Source organism: Eleutherodactylus coqui, chromosome 4 (assembly GCF_035609145.1).
Source record: "Eleutherodactylus coqui strain aEleCoq1 chromosome 4, aEleCoq1.hap1, whole genome shotgun sequence".
Lineage (NCBI taxonomy): Eukaryota > Metazoa > Chordata > Amphibia > Anura > Eleutherodactylidae > Eleutherodactylus > Eleutherodactylus coqui.
The window spans coordinates 216,913,065-216,934,708 of record NC_089840.1 but is presented as its reverse complement, the minus strand read 5'-3'; the positions used below and the strand labels follow the sequence as shown (position 1 = coordinate 216,934,708).

The window sequence follows — 21,644 nt, the reverse complement described above, 5'->3', positions numbered from 1 at the left end:
GAGAAGCTTCACTCTGCTGCACGTCTGGTGTATGTAGTCTGCTCATATGTGTGTATATTTGCTGTATACTACGTATGTGTTAATATGCTGTATACTATGTATAGTATGTATAGTGTGTGTGTATATATGCTGTATACTATGTATGTGTGTGTATATGGCTGTATACTACTGGTATGTATAGTGTGTATATATGCTGTATACTATGTATAGTATGTATAGTGTGTGTATATATGCTGTATACTATGTATGTGTGTGTGTATATGGCTGTATACTACTGGTATGTATAGTGTGTATATATGCTGTATACTATGTATGTGTGTGTGTATATGGCTGTATACTACTGGTATGTATAGTGTGTATATATGGCTGTATAGTCTGTATGTGTGTATATGGCTGTATACTATGTATGTGTGTGTGTATATGGCTGTATACTACTGGTATGTATAGTGTGTATATATGGCTGTATAGTCTGTATGTGTGTATATGGCTGTATACTATGTATGTGTGTGTGTATATGGCTATATACTACCGGTATGTATAGTGTGTATATATGGCTGTATACTACAGTGTGCAGTGTGTGTATATATGGTAGTATAATACACTGTGGGCATAGTGTGTATATTCTATATGTAGTACACTGTATATAGATATGCCTGTATACTATGTATAGTGCGTGTATATATGCTGTATACTATGTATAGTGTGTATATATGGCTGTATACTATGTATGTATGTATATATGGCTGTATGCTATGTGTAGTGTGTGTATATATGCTGTATACTATGTATGTGTGTGTATATGGCTGTATGCTATGTATAGTGTGTCTATATGGCTGTATACTACCGGTATGTATAGTGTGTATATATGGCTGTATACTACAGTGTGCAGTGTGTGTATATGGTAGTATAATACACTGTGGGCATAGTGTGTATATTCTATATGTAGTACACTGTATATAGATATGCCTGTATACTACACTGTATAGTTGGTATACATTGTATATGACTATGGTCCCCTGCACACGGGCGGAAATTCCACGGCGGGATTTCTCGCAGAATTTCCGCCCGTGCCCGCCTGCATAGGATTGCTTTGCAAAACGCAATCCTATGCAGACGGCCGTGATTTGTCCGTGTGAAATCACACGCGGTAAACAAATCATGACATGTTCTATTTCTGTGCGGGTCTCACAGAGGCCCGACCCAGCCGTCTGCAGGCGGCCTAAATAATACACCGTGTGCATGCTGTGAATGCACATTATACCTTGTGTGCATACTGTCTGTATATGATGCTCTGGATGTTGTATAACGTTTGTATATGTGTGTTCTATATAAATATTCCCAGCGCTGCAGTGAACGGACTCCAACAGACATATAAATGTGCCGGACCTACTTCACAGGGTGCCTCACACCGAGTGCACCCCTCATCTAAAGAAGCGTTGTATAATCCCCTGGGCCCGCCCCTTCCGCATGGTCCGGACCGCTCGCTGGGGATTTTTATTTAGTTTCTGCTATTGTCTATCTCTCTCCGGTTTATACTTATATATTCTAATTTCCCTCCGATGCTCTCCATGATGTGATGTCGTAAGGACCGGCGACCAGCATATCTATCACCTCAACCACCCGATTATCTGGTTCTTCCTGCCGGCCTGGATCTTTGACCCACCGGCGCTCCCCAGGGAAACCCGGTTACCGCAGGGTGAGATAAAAATATTATATTTATTAAATTGGTAAATATAAATCCCCCCCCCCCCCCCACTCTGGGGCGCTGCCTTCTGATCTCTGTTCTGTATATATATATATATGATAGAGTATATGTGTCCGACCCCATATTCCTGTGTAGAAGGCGTGTATGGCCGGTGGATGATGGTGCTGTATGTATGGTGTGAGCGCTATGCGCATACGGGTGTTGTGTGTATATATATATATATATATATATATATATATATCTATATATATACTGGCTGATATACTCGGCTTCGCCCCAGTTAGTTTGGTACAGAGAACAGGAACCGAGGATTATAGTATGTTCCCCACTTTGCCTGGTTCTTCACGTTACCCAGGAAACACCGCGTGGAGGTGACCGCGTGCTTCCTTGGCTAGAATTGTATAATCCAGTTGTGACCCCGTTACTTTTCCTACTTAGGATCTAAGGAACATTTGCGCCAAATGTCATGTTTGTCCTCCATGGGGAGTAAGGCCGCTCTCACACAGCCCGCTATTTACTGCGATGCTTAATCGCGGCACAGCGCCTCCATTGATTTCAGTGATGTTCTGCCGACTAGCGCTCGGACGCAGCATGTCTAACGCTGTGATTTTCAAGCGCTGTCTGCTCTATTTTCGTGCATTTTAGCACTTTTTAACGCACCTCATCACCCATAGTGGGGCGCTTCAAAAAACGCTGACAAATAGTGGAATGCCTTAGAAAAGGCCGCGCGAAATCGCAGTAAAACGCCATGATGTGCTAATGCGTGCGTGAGAGCGGCCTTAGGGAATTAGTGATGAGTCAGGCCGGCTTCACACGGGCAAGATTCTCCCACGAGTCTTGTGCCTTGCGGGATGTGAATATGATCCCCATTCTTTTGAACGGGGTCATACGCATGAGCGATTGTTTACCCACATTGCACCACAAAGCGATACAGGAAAAGAATCGCGACACGTACCGTCTTTGGGCGCGCCTTCACATCGCAGCGGCCATTGTTGTCAGTGGGGCCGGCGGCAGCATCGCTCCATGTGCTAGATGCACGCGATGCAATGAGGCGTCTCACCAATGAGAACAATGGGAGAAACTCCGTGATCAGCCGCGGCGGAGGATCGCTACTTCTCCGAAGTGATGCCAGATGTTTTTAATACAAAAGACGCCTCGCATCCGCGGTGAAATCGCACGTTGACGAGCGCAGTGTGAAGTCAGCCTCAGAGTCGGTCAGTGAGGGCTCACATTATATATAAAATGTGTGATAACTGTCGTTATCTGTATATACAGGGGGCATATGGGATGTACAGAAGTGTATATATGATGCAAGTGATGGTTATATATTTTTTGCTCGGTATATATGTGTTTTAACCCCTTAATGACACGGCCCTTGTTTTTCCATTTTCGCTTTTTCCTCTCCCCTTTTAAAAAAATCATAACTCCTTCATTTATTCATCGACGTCGCTCTATGAGGGCTTGTATTTTGCGGGCCGAGTTGTGTTTTTCAGTGGTACTATATAATGTACTATATAATGTACAGAAAAACTTCTCAGTGGAGTGAAATGGGAAAAAAACTAAATTCCACCATCTTGGGTGTGTCTTGTTTTTACGGCGTACAGACTGCAACAAGAATGACCTGATCACTTTATTCTATGGGTCAGTACGAATACTTATAATACCAAAGTTATATAGGTTTTTTTTGGGCTGTACTCCTTTTTTTTGTTTTTCGAAGATATGTAATTTTTAAAAATTATTTCCTGCTTCCATCGTCTGACGACTATAACTTTTTCATTTTTTCGACATAGTTGTACGACATCTCATTTTGTGCGGGACGCCCCATTGTTTCCATTGCTACCATTCTGGCGTACATACGGCTTTTTGATCATTTTTTATTACATTTTTTCTTGGATATAGGGGTGACCAAAAAAGCACAATTCTGGTGTTCTTTATTTTTATGTTCTGAGATGAGCGAACCTACTCGTTTCGAGTAATTACTCAATCGAGCACCGCGATTTTCGAGTACTTCTGTACTCGGGTGAAAAGATTCGGGGGGGGCGGCGTGGCGGAGCGGGGGTAGCAGCGGGGAACAGGGGGGAGCCCTCTCTCTCTCCCTCTCCCCCCCACTCCCCGCTGCAACCCCCCACTCACCCACGGCGCCCCCCGTATCTTTTCGCCCGAGTACGGAAGTACTCGAAAATCGCGGTACTCAGGCAAAAAAGGGGCTTGGCCGAGTAGGCTCGCTCATCTCTAGTTCTGATGATGTTCGCCATGCAGGGTAAATAATGCATTACTTTGATAGATCAGACTTTTACGGACGCTGCGATACTAAATATGTATTTTTGTATTACTATTTAGATCCCTTTATTATAAATATGGCAAAAGGGTTTTGTTTTACTTTTATTAGCTTTTTTAATTTAATAATCAGTAAAAATGCAATTTTACCTTTTTTGTTAGTCCCCAGAGGGGACAACAACTTGTGATGCGTTGATCGCTCCTACAGTATGATCTAATGTATAGCATTACATCATACCGCGATCTGTGGTCCTGTGATGTTAAGCGGTTAACTCCTTATGGACATGGCCTATTTTGGGCTTAAGAACGCAACGATTTCTGAGGGATTTTCATTTACAGTTTTCAAGAGCCACAACTTTTAATTTTCCAGTCGACAGTCGTATAAGGTCTTATGTTTTGCGTGGTCAACTATAGTTTTTATTAATTAACTCTGCCATTGTTTTTAATTTTTTTTTTTTTTACAGCGACAATCTAAGGCCTCATGTCCACGGGGAAAATCAGGCCCGCCGCGGATTCTTCATGTAGAATCCCGCAGCGGGTCCCTCCTGCCTCGCGGACATGATGCCTAAAAATCAGAATAAACTCACCTGCTCCGGAGGATGCGGATCTTCCTTCCTTCGCGGACGGATCTTCATTCTCCGACCCGGCGGATGTGCTCGACACGCCGGCGGCGTGCCGGGCACATCTGCCGGGCCAAAGAAAGAAGATCCGGCCGCGAAGAAGGGAAGAACCGCATCGTCCGGAGCAGGTGAGTTTAATTCTGGTACGGGTCTCCTGCGGATCCGGACAGCTTCGATAGGCCTCAATAGAAGCCTGCGGGAGACCCGCACGAAAATGGAGCATGTCCATTTTGTTTCCCGCACGCGGATCCGCGCCTGACGCGGGAAATGACATCCAAAGGTATTTAACTACCTGCGGGTGTGCAATGCATCCCTATGAGGCGCGGATCCGCGTGCGGGAGAAACGCTGCGGATTCTAAGCGCGTGGACATGAGGCCTAACAGTATAAATGACGCAATTCATTTTTTCTGCGGTTCGATACGTTTACAACAATGCCAAAAACATAATTTTTTTTAGGTTTTTCCACTTCATCACATTCAAAGTCACATAACGTTTTTGATTTTTTCATGGACAGAGCTTTGTCAGGGCTTGTTTTTTGCGTCACGAACTGTAGTTTTTATTTGTACCATTTCGGGGTACATATGGCTCTTTGGATTGCCTTTATTGCTCTTTTTAGGAGATATTTGCTGCGCAGGATAATTCGTGTGCTCATTACGGACACAATGATACCACATATGTGAGGTTTTTCTGAAATTAGTAATTTTTTTTCTTGCAAATAGCGGTAAACAAGTAAAAAACCAAGGTATTTTATTTTATTTCTTTACATTATTTCTTTAGTTTATTTACACTGTTTATTTCCCTGAGGGCTTATTCAGACGTCCGTATATTGTCCTGGTTTTTACACCCGCCCAATATACGGTGTCCCTTTCTGCAGGGGGAGGAGGCGGGCCGGGAGCAGTGCACTGAGCTCATGCCCCCTCTACGCCCTTCACCACTGTTTACAATGGGAGGGGCAGGAGGGGGGGGATGGCAGAGATAAGTTCCGCCTCATCCTGCCCCCTCCGCTTGCATATAGTGGCGAGGGGCAGAGATGGGGCGGGAGCTCAGTGCACTGCTCCTGGACCAGCCCACCTCCTCCACCTGCAGAAAGGGACACCGTATATCGGACAGGCGTGAATAAGCCCTGAAGCGGACCTGCTCCATAGCAGCAGTGATTGCTATGGTAAGGCATTGCATGACTTCTGTACAGCAATACCTTATCGCTGGTTATAGCGCTCATAATCAATGGGTGAAGCACAACAGCGCCGCTAGACTTAACATAAGATCTTTGACCCGGCCTGAGAGTCACTCAATGCATCAAACTCTAATTTCATGATTTTACGGCGGTGGTGACGATGTCACAAATCTAATGACACCAAAATCATCCACCCAAGGTCACACAAAGGGGTCAAAGTGCGGTGCAAGAAAAGCCTGCAGGCGGTTTTATATAAGATTCGTTTCTCTTCCCCACATTCAGAAAATCCGAACCGTTTTATTTTTCCGATAACGCAGCTGTCTGAGGGCTTGTTGCTTCTTGTGGGGCGAATTGTAGTTTTTTATGGTTCTCTTTAATGCACCATATAATGTATTGTGAAGCTAAATAAATCCGCTGTGGGATGTCACTATGAACACTGAGGTCGCTGTGCGCAGTCACTATTACCGCTGGGGCGATAAATAAGTGGGTTTTGGGTTTCAGTTTGGGCACTCGGTCTCTAAAAGGTTCGTCATCACTGCTATAGGGTGTCTGGGGGACGCCAGGTCTGATTCTGCTGCGATATTTCACAGGTGGAAATGGACCCGGCCATGGGCATGAGGCCATACTGTGTAATGCAGTACCATAGTATTGCATTATGCTGTATGCTGACAGTCAGTCTCTTCATGGTAGCCTTGGGAATCTTCAGGAGGCCCAGGGTGTCATGACAACCAAACCGCACCTTGCAATCTCATCGCGAGGGGGCTGTTTTGGACCACTAAATGCCGATTGGGGCATTTAAATGCCGCTGTCAGATCGATTTAAAGGATTAACAGCTGCGATCAATGTGAACGCTGATGGCGGCTGTTACAGGCGGGTGTCAGCTGTCAGAGACAGCCGCCCTGCCATGGATGGAGCGGATGAGGGGTAAAGTGGTTAGTCTTCTCCACTGCTCCAGGCTTCTTCGCTGGCTTTTGTTGACATGCTGCTGGGGTGACATTTTCATATACACACATGACTGCCGTGGCCAACCCCTGACCCCAGCCGTGTGCGGCGGCAGCGCTATCCCAGCACATGAGCCAAGGGGGGGCTATAGCATATTTCCATCTGCGTGGAATTTGTGTTTTTTATGAAATAGTGAAAGGAATGTAGCCGCGATCTGCTGTCAGCGCAGTTCTGTACGTTTCTGGTCTTGTCATCTTTTGCTAGGATATAAAGGTTTTGTGGCCTGTATACATGTGAGCGCGGCGCATAGGTGCCCATGAGAAAATGTACACCACCTACCATAAGGTCTCATGTCCACGGGCGGGTCGGATTCCGTGGCAGTAGCCCGCAGTGGATTCCCACTCTGTCCGTGGCCGAGGACACTGCTTACCCGTCCGGGTCTTCTATTTTCTTCACTACGTATGTGTGCGGCAGTGCCGGCTGGCGTGCCGCCGTACATGCGCAGTGGAGGATTTTTTTCAAGTCTCCTGCTTTCCCGCGGGATCCGCTGCCCGGCGGCACAGTTAGATACGCGTGGGCCGCGGGTCAGACTGCTTCCATTGACTGCAATGGAAGTCGTCCATGAGGGATCCGCACTGAAATGGAGCATGCTGCAACTTGTTTCTAGACCGAAAGGTCCGCAAATCAAATCCACATGCTTTATTTCATTGCGGACGGCCATGTTTCCCTTTGTGTATCTTTCGGTTGGGGACATTGGGCCTCAGTGTTTGCCCTTGAGCCTTATTGATGGTCATTACAAATGCTCTGGTCATCAGATGCGCTAGAGCTGACTTGTCTATATGCACTCCTCACTCAGTAAGTAACGGCCATGTTCTGTGATTGACTTGTCCTTGTGAGGCGAATTACAGGAAGAGCAAAAAATGGATGGGAAATACAATTGTCAAAATCATTTCTTACACAGCTAGGGTAAAATAAAAGCTGTGCTGTGATTGGTTGGTATGTATTATACTACTGACGTAAAGTAAAAGCTGTGCTGTGATTGGTTGGTATGTATTATACTACTGACGTAAAGTAAAAGCTGTGCTGTGATTGGTTGGTATGTATTATACTACTGACGTAAAGTAAAAGCTGTGCTGTGATTGGTTGGTATGTATTATACTACTGACGTAAAGTAAAAGCTGTGCTGTGATTGGTTGGTATGTATTATACTACTGACGTAAAGTAAAAGCTGTGCTGTGATTGGTTGGTATATATTATACTACTGAGGTAAAATAAAAGCTGCGCTGTGATTGGTTGGTATTTCTTATACTACTGAGGTAAAATAAAAGCTGCGCTGTGATTGGTTGCTATGGGAAACCCAGATTTTCTTTAAAATCTCAATCCATGTTAATGTGGCATTCATTCAAGTTTTAGGCTGGGTTCACACAGGGCGGATTTGCCGCAGCAGATCCGCCCGCGGCCGCTAATCTCGGGATTAGCCAGCCATGTGGATGAGATTTCTCAGAAACCTCGTTCACACGGGACGGCTAATCCGCTGCAGTAAATCCGGTTGAAACCGCGGCCGCGCTCTCCTCTATGGGAGCACCAGCCGCAACGGAAAAGCATGCCGCCGAGCTGCTTCAAAGCCGCCGCAGCTTAGACCGCGGCGGTTCTCCCGGCAGAAATCTCGCGGTTTTTGCTGTGGCCGAACCGCGAGATTTCCGACGGGAATCCGCCCTGTGTGAACCCACCCTTAATCCGGGGCAACGCTGGTACCCCTGCTAGCCTAATAATCACATACGTGCGGCAACGACGTCTGCCCTCAGGTGTCTGCCCGTTTGTGGAGGCCTAGCTTATGATGTGCACTCCGCTCCACCGCACTTTATGGCGTTGTCTGGCCCTGACAAATGTATGTATGCACTTCTGTATGGCCATTACAAAGCACTTTGTGCTTTGTAAATCAGCCATACAGAAGATATATACTTACCTACAGGAGTGCTCCCTATCTTCAGTCTTCTCCTCTTGTCGGGCCGTAAACACACGTCCTCGGGCCAGGGGTGCGCGCCTGTTTTTTTGCGCATGCGCAGCAGCGCCTGCCGGCTCAGGAACACGCGTCAGATTATTCGCGCATGCGCAGTCCGTACTAGAGACGGACAGGAGTGTCCACCGGTCATCAGCTGAAGGGTAAGTATTACTACTGGGAGCGGGGGCTGTCATAACTTCTCTCATGGGAGTGGGGGAGGGGGCTGCCATAACTTATTGCAGGGGGGAGGGGAGTGGGTTGTATAACTGCCCCTGCCACCGACCTGCCCAGCGAGCCACCAACCCACCCACTATAATCCTGCCTGTGCAGGGAGGAGAGGAGGTGAGCTGTGACTATTGTGAATGGTGGTCCTGTGTTATCTATATGTAGGTGCCACCTCTCAGTGTAATCCTGTCTGTGCAGGGAGAGGAGAGGTGAGCTGTGACTATTGTGAATGGTGGTCCTGTGTTATCTATATATAGGTGTCACCTCTCAGTATAATCCTGTCTGTGCAGGGAGAGGAGAGGTGAGCTGTGACTATTGTGAATGGTGGTCCTGTGTTATCTATATATAGGTGTCACCTCTCAGTATAATCCTGTCTGTGCAGGGAGGAGAGGAGGTGAGCTGTGACTATTGTGAATGGTGGTCCTGTGTTATCTATATATAGGTGCCACCTCTCAGTGTAATCCTGTCTGTGCAGGGAGGAGAGGAGAGGTGAGCTGTGACTATTGTTAATGGTGGGTCCTGTGTTCTCTACAAATAGGTGTCACCTCTCACTGTAATCCTGTATGTGCAGGGAGGAGAGGAGGTGAGCTGTGAGTATTGTGAATAGTGGTCCTGTGTTATCTATACAGATGTGTCTCATCTCAGTGTAATCCTGTTTGTGCAGGGAGGAGAGCCATGACTATTTTGAATGGTTGAGGTGCGGACAACTAGTTGCTGTGTGGGTTAGGGTGCTGACAACTTGTCGACGCGGGGGTTGGGGTGCTGACAACTAGTTGCCGCAAGAGTTGGGGTGCTGACAACTTGTCGCCGCGGGGGTTCAGGTGCTGACAACTTTTCGACACAGGAGTTGGGGTGGTGACAAATAGTGGACGCAGGAGTTGGGGGGTGACAACTAGTCCCCGCGCGGGTTAAAAGCTGACAACTAGTCGCCGCAGGAGTTAGGGTGCTGACAACTAGTCGCCGCGGGGGTTGGGGTGCTGACAACTAGTTGCCTCAGGGGTTTGGGTGCTGACAACTAGTCGCCGCAGGGGTTGGGGTGCTGACAACTTGTCGCCATGGGGTTTGGGTGCTGACATCTTGTCGCCGCCGGAGTTGGGGGGCTGACAACTTGTCGACGCGGGGGTTGGGGTGCTGACAACTAGTTGCCGCGGGGGTTGGGATGCTGACAACTAGTTGCCTCGGGGGTTGGGGTGCTGACAACTAGTCGCCGTGGGGGTTTGGGTGCTGACATCTTGTTGCCGCGGGGGTTGGGGTGCTGACAACTAGTCGCCGCGGGAGTTGGGGGGCTGACAACTTGTCGACACAGGGGTTGGGGTGCTGACAACTAGTTGCCGCGGGGGTTGGGATGCTGACAACTAGTCGGTTTGGGGTGCTGACAACTTATCGCCATGGGGGTTTGGGTGCTGACATCTTGTTGCCGCGGGGGTTGGGGTGTTGACAACTAGTCGCCGCGGGAGTTGGGAGGCTGACAACTTGTCGACGCGGGGGTTGGGGTGCTGACAACTAGTTGCCGCGAGGGTTGGGATGCTGACAACTAGTCGCTGTGGGGTTTGGGGTGCTGAAAACTTATAGCCATGGGGGTTTGGGTGCTGACATCTTGTTGCCGCGGGGGTTGGGGTGCTGACAACTAGTCGCCGCGGGAGTTGGAGGGCTGACAACCAGTCGCCGCGGGGGTTGGGGTGCTGATAACTTGTCGCCGCGGGGGTTGGGATGCTGACAACTAGTTGCCTCGAGGGTTGGGGTGCTGACAACTAGTTGCCGCAGGGGTTGGGGTGCTGACAACTTGTCGCCATGGGGTTTGGGTGCTGACATCTTGTCGCCGCGGGGGTTCGGGTGCTGACAACTAGTCGCCGCAGGAGTTGGGGTGCTGACAACTTGTCGCCGCGGGGAAGAGGGGGGGCTGTCAGTGTTACTTGTCATGTGGGGGGAAAGGGGGCTGTCAGTGTACTTGTCGCGCGGGAGGACTGTCTCCGTAACTTGTCGCACGGGAGGGGGGCTGTCACCATAACTTGTCGGGAGGAGGGGAGCTGTCGCTATAACTTGTCGCACTGGGAGAGGCGGAGGGGTGTTCTCACCATAACTTGTCGCAGGGGGGAAGGGGCTATTGCTATAACTTGTTGCACGGTGGGAGGGGGCTGTCACCATAACTTGTCACGGTCGGGGGGGAGGTGCCTGTCAAGCGGGTATCCTTGTTTCACAGTGGGGCGGCTGCAGGAGATTTCTCTCCCCCGCCCCTCTCCATTCACTTTGCACAGCGGACGTTCAGTACTGAACGGCTGCTGTTTACACTGAACTCTCGTCGTTCAGGATTTTATCCTGTGAGTATAGACAGTCTCTCCTGACCCCGCCCCCTCTAAGTACACTGTACAGCAGGAGAACATGCTGTCCTGTGGAGGGACTTAGAGGGGGCGGGGCCTGGGCAGGAAGAGACTTAGATGAGTTCACTAGAGGTGGGCGTGGCCAGGACGGGAGCTGAGCGAGGCCAGTCATTGGGAGCTCGCACACAGAGGGGGGAGAGCGCAGGGCATTGTGGGAAGTCAGCACAACGGCGCCATCTTTGAAAGCTGCTTTGAACATCAGATATCAAAGTAAGAAACTGACCTTCCGGCTGATCTGCCTGCCTGAGCCCTGTATGCGGTGTGTGGGAAAAATCACATCTGCATGCTTGTCATTGCTTTGCGGACATCCATGCATCCCTATGGACGGCTTGATTTGCGGTTCTCCAGCGCTGGTTCCACAAACCGAATCCGCCTGTGGACATTGGGCCTTACTTTAGCATGTATACTATTAGTATGGATATCCGGCAGCGGACGTGGTACTTGTGTGACAGAATATATGATGTGCTGCAGGGATATGGTGTATTATTGGGAAGCCCGTCCCGACGGCGACTGCAATCTATATACATATCTCCATGCTCAGGAGAATTACTCAGCGGCCTTAGGGCTCATGTCCACAGGTGCCCTCGCAGCGTTTTACCAGTGTTTGTGATACCGCGTACGGGCAGCGAGTGTACTGCGCATATCTGCGTATCTCACGGCCGCGGTCATGCGCAGTGTGGCTGTCTTTTTTTTAATCCCCCGCTGTGTCGTATCTGCGTTGCGTATGAATCGCCGCCCGTACATAATGTATTGTGTATGGACAGGTTTGCATACGCTGCTTATACAAACGTATACGGCTCACTCTGCGTGGTACGCCGGAGAATAGAGCATGCTGCGATCTAGTTCTCGCTGGTATCTACATGCAGTGTCTATACGCTCATGTGCAAGGACTAATGAAGGTCCATTTACTCTCATTAGCTCCATTCAGCACGCTTTACGTGGCCGTGCAACGCATGTGTAATAGGCGGTGAAAGACCACCCGAGGACACGAGCCCTTAGGAATAATAGTTATAATGTAAAGGCGTCCTCTGTTCCTAATCCACAAAGTACTCGGGGTGAACCAACATGGAGGTCCCTCTGCATGCCCCCTCCGCCATATTTCTGTAGCCACGGGCGGAACTGTTCAGCAGCTTCCAGACTTTTGTTATATTCTTGGCGCATCTAATTACAATATTTCCCAGTAAGCAATATTCTAATGAAGCTTCTTGTACAGGATGGGCCACGGAATATTAGCCCGTCACCACACTCTCATCAAAGCTGTCTAAAAGAAAATCTTTGTTGCCATAGCAACCAATCACAGCGCAGCTTTCATTTACCTCAGCAGTATAAGAAATGAAAGCTGCGCTGTGATTGGTTGCTATGGACAACATTGATAGACTTTCTTATAGACAGTGTGGGCTGCCGTCCTTCTTTTCCGTGGACCACCCTGCAGATGCTATGGTGATGATGAGTGAGTGTGAGGCATAGCGTGTAGTTACATCATACGTACACAGGGGGCGCACCGCTTCAGCCTAAGATTGAGCCAGAATTTTGCCTTATTCAGTTTAGTAAATCTCGCACTTATATTCGGAGAGATCGCTCAGCTGTTTGAGAACAACGGTCATATTGCTTTATTGTTACTGCATTGTAGATAGTAAATATAAGGTATATGTCTATGTTTAAGGACTCTCCGGTTACCGGACAACCCCTTTTCAGTAGGACGCCCTGTGTGAAAATAATATACAGAGATACACGCGTACCCCAGGACTCAGCACTGCAGCCTGCTGCAGACTCAGGGGGAGGGGCATAGGAAGTCACATGACCTCTGTAGCCAATGATAAATGCAGCATCATGTTCTTGAACTCCTGGCATCGCGGCTATCAGGGTCTGAGCGCCGATGCCAGGAGAATGGATGGTGACACTGCAGCTTCTCATTGGCTGCAGCGGTCACCTGATTTCCTGTGACATCATCTGTCAGTGGGATTATGGGCATCTGTAACAATTTACACTTTCAACTTTAACCTCTTAGTGACGGCCCCATTGCCTTTTTACGTCCTAGCTAAGCGGGCTTTAATCCTGGAGGACATAAAAACATGCATCCTCTTAGAATTAAAGCCCTATTGCCCCCCCCCCCCGGCAATGTGATCCGGTGTATAGCGCCGATCGCAATTAAATGAATAAATAGTTAAAAAAAGATTAAGATTCAGCTGCCCTGATGGATCCGATCCATCAGGGCAGCTGAGATTACTCACCCGCCTTGTCCGTGGTCTCCCACGGGGAATTGGTTCTCTGGGACCCGTCACCGCTCTTCTGCATATGTGTGCCAGATGTATGACGTCATGCGCATGCGCAGAAGGCCAGGAGCCCCGGCAAATTTAAAGTCTCCTGGATGCCGACTCCTGAAGGTAGCCGGGAACCAGGAGATGTCACTGGAGACCGAGGTGACCGGTCCCCTGTGCACGTGATTGCCACTATTCAATGGAAAGCGGCGATCACGAAAAAGTTTTAAAAGGTTGGAAAGAAGTTTGTTCCATCTCCTCTCATGGATCGGATCCATAAGGAGAGGTGAAAATACTCACTCGGGTCCTCCGCGATGTCCCAATCTTCTGGGACCTGAAGTATCCTTCTGCGCAGAGGGGCTCGTGCCCCGGGAAATTTTAAATCCCTCTGCTCCTGGGTAACATGTGCAGAGAGATGTCACCGGGGACGTGATCACTGTTATCCAATAGATAACAGTGATGATTTAGAGTAAAAAAAAATGGCACCGATAAAAACTATAGTTCGCCATGCAAAAAATAAGCCCTTATATGGCCGTGGCGACAAAAAGTGGCTTTTGAAAAATGGATATAAAACCCTGCCAAAAATAGCTGCATCCTTAAGCCCAAAATAGGCCGTGTCCTTAAGGGGTTAATATAAGACAGGGTCTTCTTTTTAAGGAAGCACGGTATCTTAGCGTCTGTTACGCACTGTAGAAGCCTATTGAAATCAATGTGCATGCGCAAATGCACACAAAATACACAGGAAACCTGCGTAATCGCTACGTATTTACCCACAAAATCAAGAAGATTTCGCACGTTTCTATTACATGCGGAAATACGCTGCATATTTATGTGAAGTAAAAGAATACCAATACGCCGCAAAGCGCAAGGCAACAGCGTATTTACAGACCGAAATACGCAAGCGCCCATGTGAATGCGGAGAAATGGTTACTTGTGCTGGTCTTCATTTTCTTGTTACCTCTATAGCTCCAACATATTCTGCAGCAATGTACAGAGATTGTCGCCCCTAATATCTGTCATGGTCGCCGGTAACGCTCACAATGTAATGTTTCTATCGCAAACACACACTACACGCGCCTGCAGATGCGGGACAGTTTCATCAACGGCCATTTAACCTAGACATGTGTTTGGCGCTAGTAGTCCATAAGCGTGCACGGGGGGCCATAACATGCACATGTCAGTAAAAGTAGGTGGAAATGATTGGAATCCTGGCCAGTGTCAGTAGATGTTCTACAACTTGTAGGCAGGACATACAATAGTGCAGTCTGGTCAAGAACGTTGCTCATGCGTTTTTCTATCCTTCTGTTTGCAGATGGCGCAGAGGGATTTTTCATTTGTGAATCCGTGTTCAGTTATCAAGTCGCATCAGCGCTGAAGCAGGTGAAACATGGTAAGTAACGAGTGCAAATCATGACCATAATCCAGTCTACACCAGCAAACAGAAACTCATCCTACAGATTTCTCTTCTATCAAACTGTATTAAGTAATGCATGCCTGTTTTATGGCTGAGGGAAGTGAATTAAAGAGTTTGTAAACTATTGGTGACCTATCCTGAAGATAGATCATCAATAGTAGCTTGGTGGAAGTCCGTTACCAGGAACCCCACCGATCAGCTGTTTGTAGGGCCAATGCACTAAGTTTAAATCTGCAGGAAGCAGACAGCTTCCTTCTCAGTGCGGTGGCCAGCCCTGGCATAGTAACATAGTAACATAGTATGTAAGGCCGAATGAAGACATTGTCCATCTAGTCCAGCCTGTCTATCCTACTGTGTTGATCCAGGGGAAGGCAAAAAACCCCAAGGCCAGAAGTCAATTAGCCCTTTTGGGGAAAAAATTCCTTCCCGACTCCCTAATGGCAATCAGACTGTTCCCTGGATCAACCCCTAATGGTTCCTACCTGCCTATATACCAGGATTGACACTTAACCTAAAATTTATATCCTGTAATATCCTTCTTCAGAAAGACATCAAGTCCCCTTTTAAACTCCTCTATCGATTTTGCCATCACCACTTCCTCCGGTAGAGAGTTCCACAGTCTAACTGCTCTTACAGTAAAGAACCCCTTTCTATGTTGGTGATGAAACCTACTTTCCTCTAATCGTAGCGGATGTCCTCTTGTTACCGTCGCAGTCCTGGGTGTAAACAGATCACGGGAGAGATCCTTGTGTTGTCCCCTCATGTACTTATACATGGTTATTTGGTCGCCTCTTAACCTTCTTTTTTCTAGAGTAAATAGTCCCAATTTGGATAGCCTCTCTGGGTATTCCAGTCCCGTCATTCCATGTATTAGTTTAGTCGCTCTTCTTTGAACCCCCTCAAGCACTGTGACATCTTTCCTGAGCACCGGTGTCCAGAATTGTACGCAGTATTCCATGTGAGGTCTGACAAGTGCCTTATATAATGGAAGGATAATGTTCTCGTCCTTCGCCCCTATACCTCTTTTGATGCACCCCAAGACTTTATTTGCCTTTGCAGCGGCTGACTGGCATTGGTTACTCCAGCTCAGTCTATTATCCACTAATACCCCCAGATCCTTTTCCATATCACTTTTCCCTAGTGGTACCCCATTAAGTGAATATTTGTGACATCCGTTCCTCTTGCCCATGTGCATAGTCTTACATTTTTCAACATTGAACTTCATTTGCCATTTTTCTGCCCAAGCCCCCAGCTTATCCAGGTCCGTTTGTAGCCGCACATTGTCCTCCGTTGCATTAATTATATTGTATAATTTTGTGTCATCTGCAAATATTGATATTTTGCTGTGCAGCCCCTCTATCAGGTCATTGATAAATATGTTGAACAGAGTGGGGCCTAATACTGAACCCTGTGGCACCCCGCTAGCGACTGTGGTCCAATCAGAGTACGAACCATTTATTACCACCCTCTGCTTTCTATCGTTGAGCCAATTTTTTACCCACTTACACACGTTTTCGCCCAGTCCGAGCTGCCTCATTTTGTATATTAGCCTATTATGTGGCACGGTGTCAAAGGCTTTAGAGAAGTCCAGATATACAAGATCAATAGATTCTCCCTGGTCCAGCTTAGAGCTTACTTCATCGTAGAAACTGATCAGATTTGTCTGACATGAGCGACCCTTCATGAATCCATGCTGGTGAGGAGTTATTCCCTTAATCTCCTTGAGGTACTCATCGATGGCGTCTCTCAGAATCCCCTCGAAAATTTTTCCCGTTACTGAAGTGAGACTTACTGGCCTGTAGTTACCAGGCTCACTTTTGCTCCCTTTTTTGTAAATTGGAACCACGTTGGCAATACGCCAGTCCAATGGTACTACTCCGGTCTTGATAGTGTCTAGAAATATTAGGTATAGCGGCCTAGCTATCTCGTCACTTAGTTCCTTTAGTATCCTTGGGTGTAATCCATCTGGGCCCGGTGATTTATCAATCTTAGTTTTCTTTAGACGCTTCCGCACCTCCTCCTGCGTTAGGTATGAGAAATTTTGTGAGGAGTTCGTTTTATTCCCCTGCATCTCGTGTGGCATTTCCTTTTCTTTGGTGAACACACTTGAGAAGAAACTGTTTATTAGATTTGCTTTCCCTTCGTCATCATCAATGATTTCTCCTGCATTGTTTTTTAAAGGGCCAGCGCTCTCCCTGCAAATCCTTTTGCTGTTTACGTAGTTGAAAAATAGCTTCGGGTTGTTTCTGCTCTCTTTTGCGATCCGTCTTTCTGCTTCCTCCTTGGCAGTTTTAATCGTGTCTTTGCATATTTTGTTTTTTTCCCTGTATGATTTTAGCGCTTCTTCGCTGCCTTGTTGCTTTAGTAGTTTGAACGCTTTCTTCTTTTCGTTTATTGCCCCTCGTACCGTCTTGTCGAACCACATTGGTTTCCTTTTAGCTGAGTTTCTTTTATTTTTAAAGGGAATGGACTGCTCACATGAGGCGATTAGGATCCTTTTGAACTTTTCCCATTTTTCCTCTGTACTGATATTTTTGAGGATGTTGTCCCAATTAATGTTACCGATAGTAGTTCTAAGCTCATCAAATTTTGCTTTACTAAAGTTTAGTTTCTTTGTCACTCCCTGATAAGGCTTCCTATTGATTGACAGCTGGAAGTTGATTATATTGTGGTCGCTGTTCCCCAAGTGCCCCTCAACCTGCACCCCCTTTATACGTTCCGGTTTGTTAGTTAGCACTAGGTCCAGAATGGCTCTCCCTCTTGTTGGTTCCTGCACAAGTTGGTTCAGGTAATTGTCTTTAATTACTCTCAAGAACTTATCACCCCTGTGAGATTTGCAGGTTTCGTTCTCCCATGTTATATCTGGGTAATTAAAGTCCCCCATGATAATTACTTCGTTGCGCTTTGACACCTCTTCTATCTGCCTTAGTAGTAAGTCTTCAGTTTCTTCTGTTGCTTTTGGTGGTCGATAGAAGACCCCTATCAGGATTTTGTTATTTTTTCCTCCCTGTATTTCTACCCACAGAGATTCCACCTGTTCGTCTCCTACCCCTATATCCTCCCGTAGCCTCGGCTTCAAGTTCGATTTGACGTACAGACATACCCCTCCCCCTTTCTGGTTCCTTCGGTCTCTTCTGAAGAGATTGTACCCCTGCAAATTCACCGCCCAATCGCACTTATCATCAAGCCATGTTTCAGTAATTCCGACCATATCATAACTTTCATCAGTCATTCTTGCTTCAAGCTCGCCCACTTTACCGATCAGACTTCGTGCATTCGTGATCATACAATTTATTTCATTTTTTTTGTTTTTTAAATTTGTTTTGTTGCTATTCGTACTTATGGCTGATCTATCAGTTCTAACTGTACTAACCCCACCCCCTGCATTGCAGTCATTGAAATGAATGGAAAATTTGATGCAATACCGAGCCCTGCCACTGCAGTGATTATGGAGCTGTCTGCTTCCTGCAGAAATCAGCTCAGTGCACCAGCCCAGAAACAGGTGAGATGGGACGGGGAGCTGGTGAACTGAGATCCCGTCCCCTCTCTGACCCTCGCCATTGCTTGCAATGGAGGGGGCATAACAGGATGGAACATAGCTCCGCCCCTGACCCAACCCTCCATTGCAAACAGTAGCAAGAGGCAGAGAGGGGGCGGGAGTTCAATGCACTAGCTCCTCCCCTTGCAGAAAGGGGCAGCGTATATCAGCCGGGCGTGAAAACCTGACCGATATATGCCCGTCTAAATAAGCCCTAAAGGGAGAATGGTGGGGTTTTGGCATTTTTATTGTTGTTTTTTTTTATAATTTTTTAACTTTTTCATTTTTTTTACATTTTTGTCTTTTTTAGGGAACTTGCATAATCCTTTTTTTTATTCTTCTAATACTCTGGAATGCTGAGGCATAGTAGGGTATTAGACAGGCTATGAAGCTCAGAGTCTTAGCGCCATAGCCTAATTTAGCTGGCAAACCCGGAGGCTATATTCAAGCCTCCGGATGCAACTGAGACCCTTCAGAACCGCCTGATCACATTGCGAGGGTTCTGATGGTGACACGGCTTTCATTTGACAGCCGATCACCAGCTCTCCCTGCCATGGAGACCATTGGCCGGCTTCTGACGAGCCGATGGTCCACGTGGCAGGGAGAGCTGTCCAATGGTGACAGAGGGAGCCCTCTGCTTCTGTCAGCCCTTTACATGCTGCAGTCGCACAGACCACAACATGTTAAAGGGTTAAACAGCGGAGATCAGAGGTTTTCTCCGTTCTCAGCTGTCAGCACTTTACATGCTGCGGTCACAGAGATTGCGGTATGTAAAGGGTTAAACAGCGGAGATTGGAGGTTTTCTTTGTTCTCTGCTGTAAGAGCTGGTGCCCGGCTATCATCTGACAGTTGGTCACCAGCTCTCCCTGCACGCGGACCATCAGCCGGCGTCTGAAAAGCCGATGGTTTCCGTGGCCAGATGTAAACAGTGCAGGGAAGAATCGGAAAGTTGCCGGTAGATCGGTTATATCTTCCCGCTTCTTTTTTTAAAGTCCTGCACTGGTTCTTTGTGGGACTATGCAGGCAGAGCACAATGCCACAGCTTATGGCATTGTGTTCTGCATGGTCCTATAGTGAAACATAGCCAGGAAATCTTCTGGGCTATGTCACTATGGGCAGCGCAGCTAGTCCTGGAAAATTTCCGGGCGTGCCACTGAAGAGGTTAATGCTATAACTTACAGATCTTGAGATATACAACTATAACAAGAGGTATGAGTTACTACAAATGACTGGTTACTTTTGTACTCCTATGACTTATGATTTAAGAAAACTATAAGACTAGACTGTGCTAATGTCATGAGGTGGTAAGGACTTCTGCAAAGGTTGGGCTACATTTGGAGCCTTCATCACTAATTCTGACTAGAAAAACAGCGTTGTATGCAGAGCTATTTTTCCAATCAAAACGAGAGACACTTCAGAAGGCACAAAATTTGGCAACAGAAATATCAACTTAGCTTTTTAAAGGCTTACATTATCAGCACATTTGCAGTATGATATTTCCTTCCCCCTCCACCCCATGCCATGTTCATTTTCTGCACCAACATTTTGAAATATGCACCATATCTTGGGATATGCATCAGTCAGAGACGGTCCTCCAATCAGCATTGCCAAGACAGCTGGCGCAGCCCATCAAAGCGTTGACTGGTCTAGAACAGTGTTTCTCAACTCTAGTCCTCAGGGACCCCCCTATATGACCTGTCGGGGGTCTCTGAGGACTGGAGTTGAGAAAAGCTGGTCTAGAAGTCTTGATTTTCACAGCCAATTATACTGTAGAAAATCTCCAAGATTTTGTTGGCTTTCAAGGAAATGCACCATTTGAGTTGTACTTTGCTATCGTTCACTGCCTCTGCTTATGCTACACCGTAATTTACTGACCATAAGTCAAGTAAGGCACCCACTATTTGTATTTTTGATAAAGGCATTTTATGCAAAATTAAAAATGGGGTATTTTACACTTGGATGGACCTCTTTTCTCAATCAAACTATCCACTTCCTCTGAATATCCAGCCATATTTGATCCTGATAGTATAATAAACCCTCCATCCACAGCCAAAAACTAGGCTGGATTCACATTTGCACTATTATTTCCATTGTTTGGCTCCATCATAGGAGCTAAACATTGGAAGTGCTGGACCCCATGCTTAACTGACATGAATGATGTCCATAGGACCCAGTTGACTAGCATGGTGTCCTCCGGGCTTCCGCCAGGCTGCTCGGGAATCTATGTCAGCTGTGTGCCGAAGACGCTTGCACAGATATGAACAGTCTAACCTGTGCCTACACTAATTGGGTAAAGAAGCATCCCTAAAGAACCTTCTAAGTCTTCTAACTGCTCAGACAGTCTGTCACCAGCTTGAGAGCACCTTGTAAGTGTCAATGTACACTGTGATAAGACTATGTTCCTGTCAAAAGCAGTGATTTCTTATGATCCTTCTCAGTGATTACCCGACATCATGGAGCAACCTGGAGAGACTGGAGAGAATCCTGTTCTAATTGCAGTAACATTTGTTTAGGTCTAATCTTTTCAGATCAACAAGTATCCCGGATGGAGAAGTTGGCCGGATTAGTGGAAGAGTTGGAAGCAGATGACCCCTAGCCCACTTCCACCCCTGAGCCGGACCATACTAAACGATTAAACTGTTATGTGCAAGCATGAGAAGGTACTACCAGGGCTCAACATCCTCTACCATGTCTTCAGTTGTTCTTCTAAAACCAGCATCTTATACTGCAGTCGTTGCCGCTCCATAGAATGAGTCTACAAATCGCTACACGTTGAAGTCTTCTACCATTTGTGACTATCCCGACCCATAAAGCCGTTTACCATTGTACCTTCACTGGGAATGAACAGGGACGATTGTTTTCAGATTTGTATACAGTGAAAACTTGTGTATAATGTTACATTTTTGCTAAATGTTTTTATTTTCTAAAATAAAGATGAGTTTTGTAGTTACATTTTTATTAGTGTTTTAATTGTGAGGAAAGATGTAATGTTGTGCCAGCAAGAAAAAACTAAAGTGTAATTTAGAAATCCACTGTCCAGGGTGTAGAGGTATCTAATGACCTCTTACAGTGCGATGATCCCTATACTTCTTTAATTTGCTCATTTACATT

General features: G+C 46.9%; 1 long non-coding RNA gene across 1 annotated transcript; it reads left to right on the top strand.

Moving 5' to 3' along the window:
• The first annotated feature begins 295 nt into the window (after positions 1–295).
• LOC136626047 (uncharacterized) lies at positions 296–21,483 on the top strand. The gene is made up of 3 exons (XR_010792619.1): positions 296–1,696; positions 14,894–14,971; positions 21,062–21,483. It is a non-coding gene; the product is annotated as an uncharacterized lncRNA (long non-coding RNA).
• The last annotated feature ends 161 nt before the right edge of the window (positions 21,484–21,644 follow it).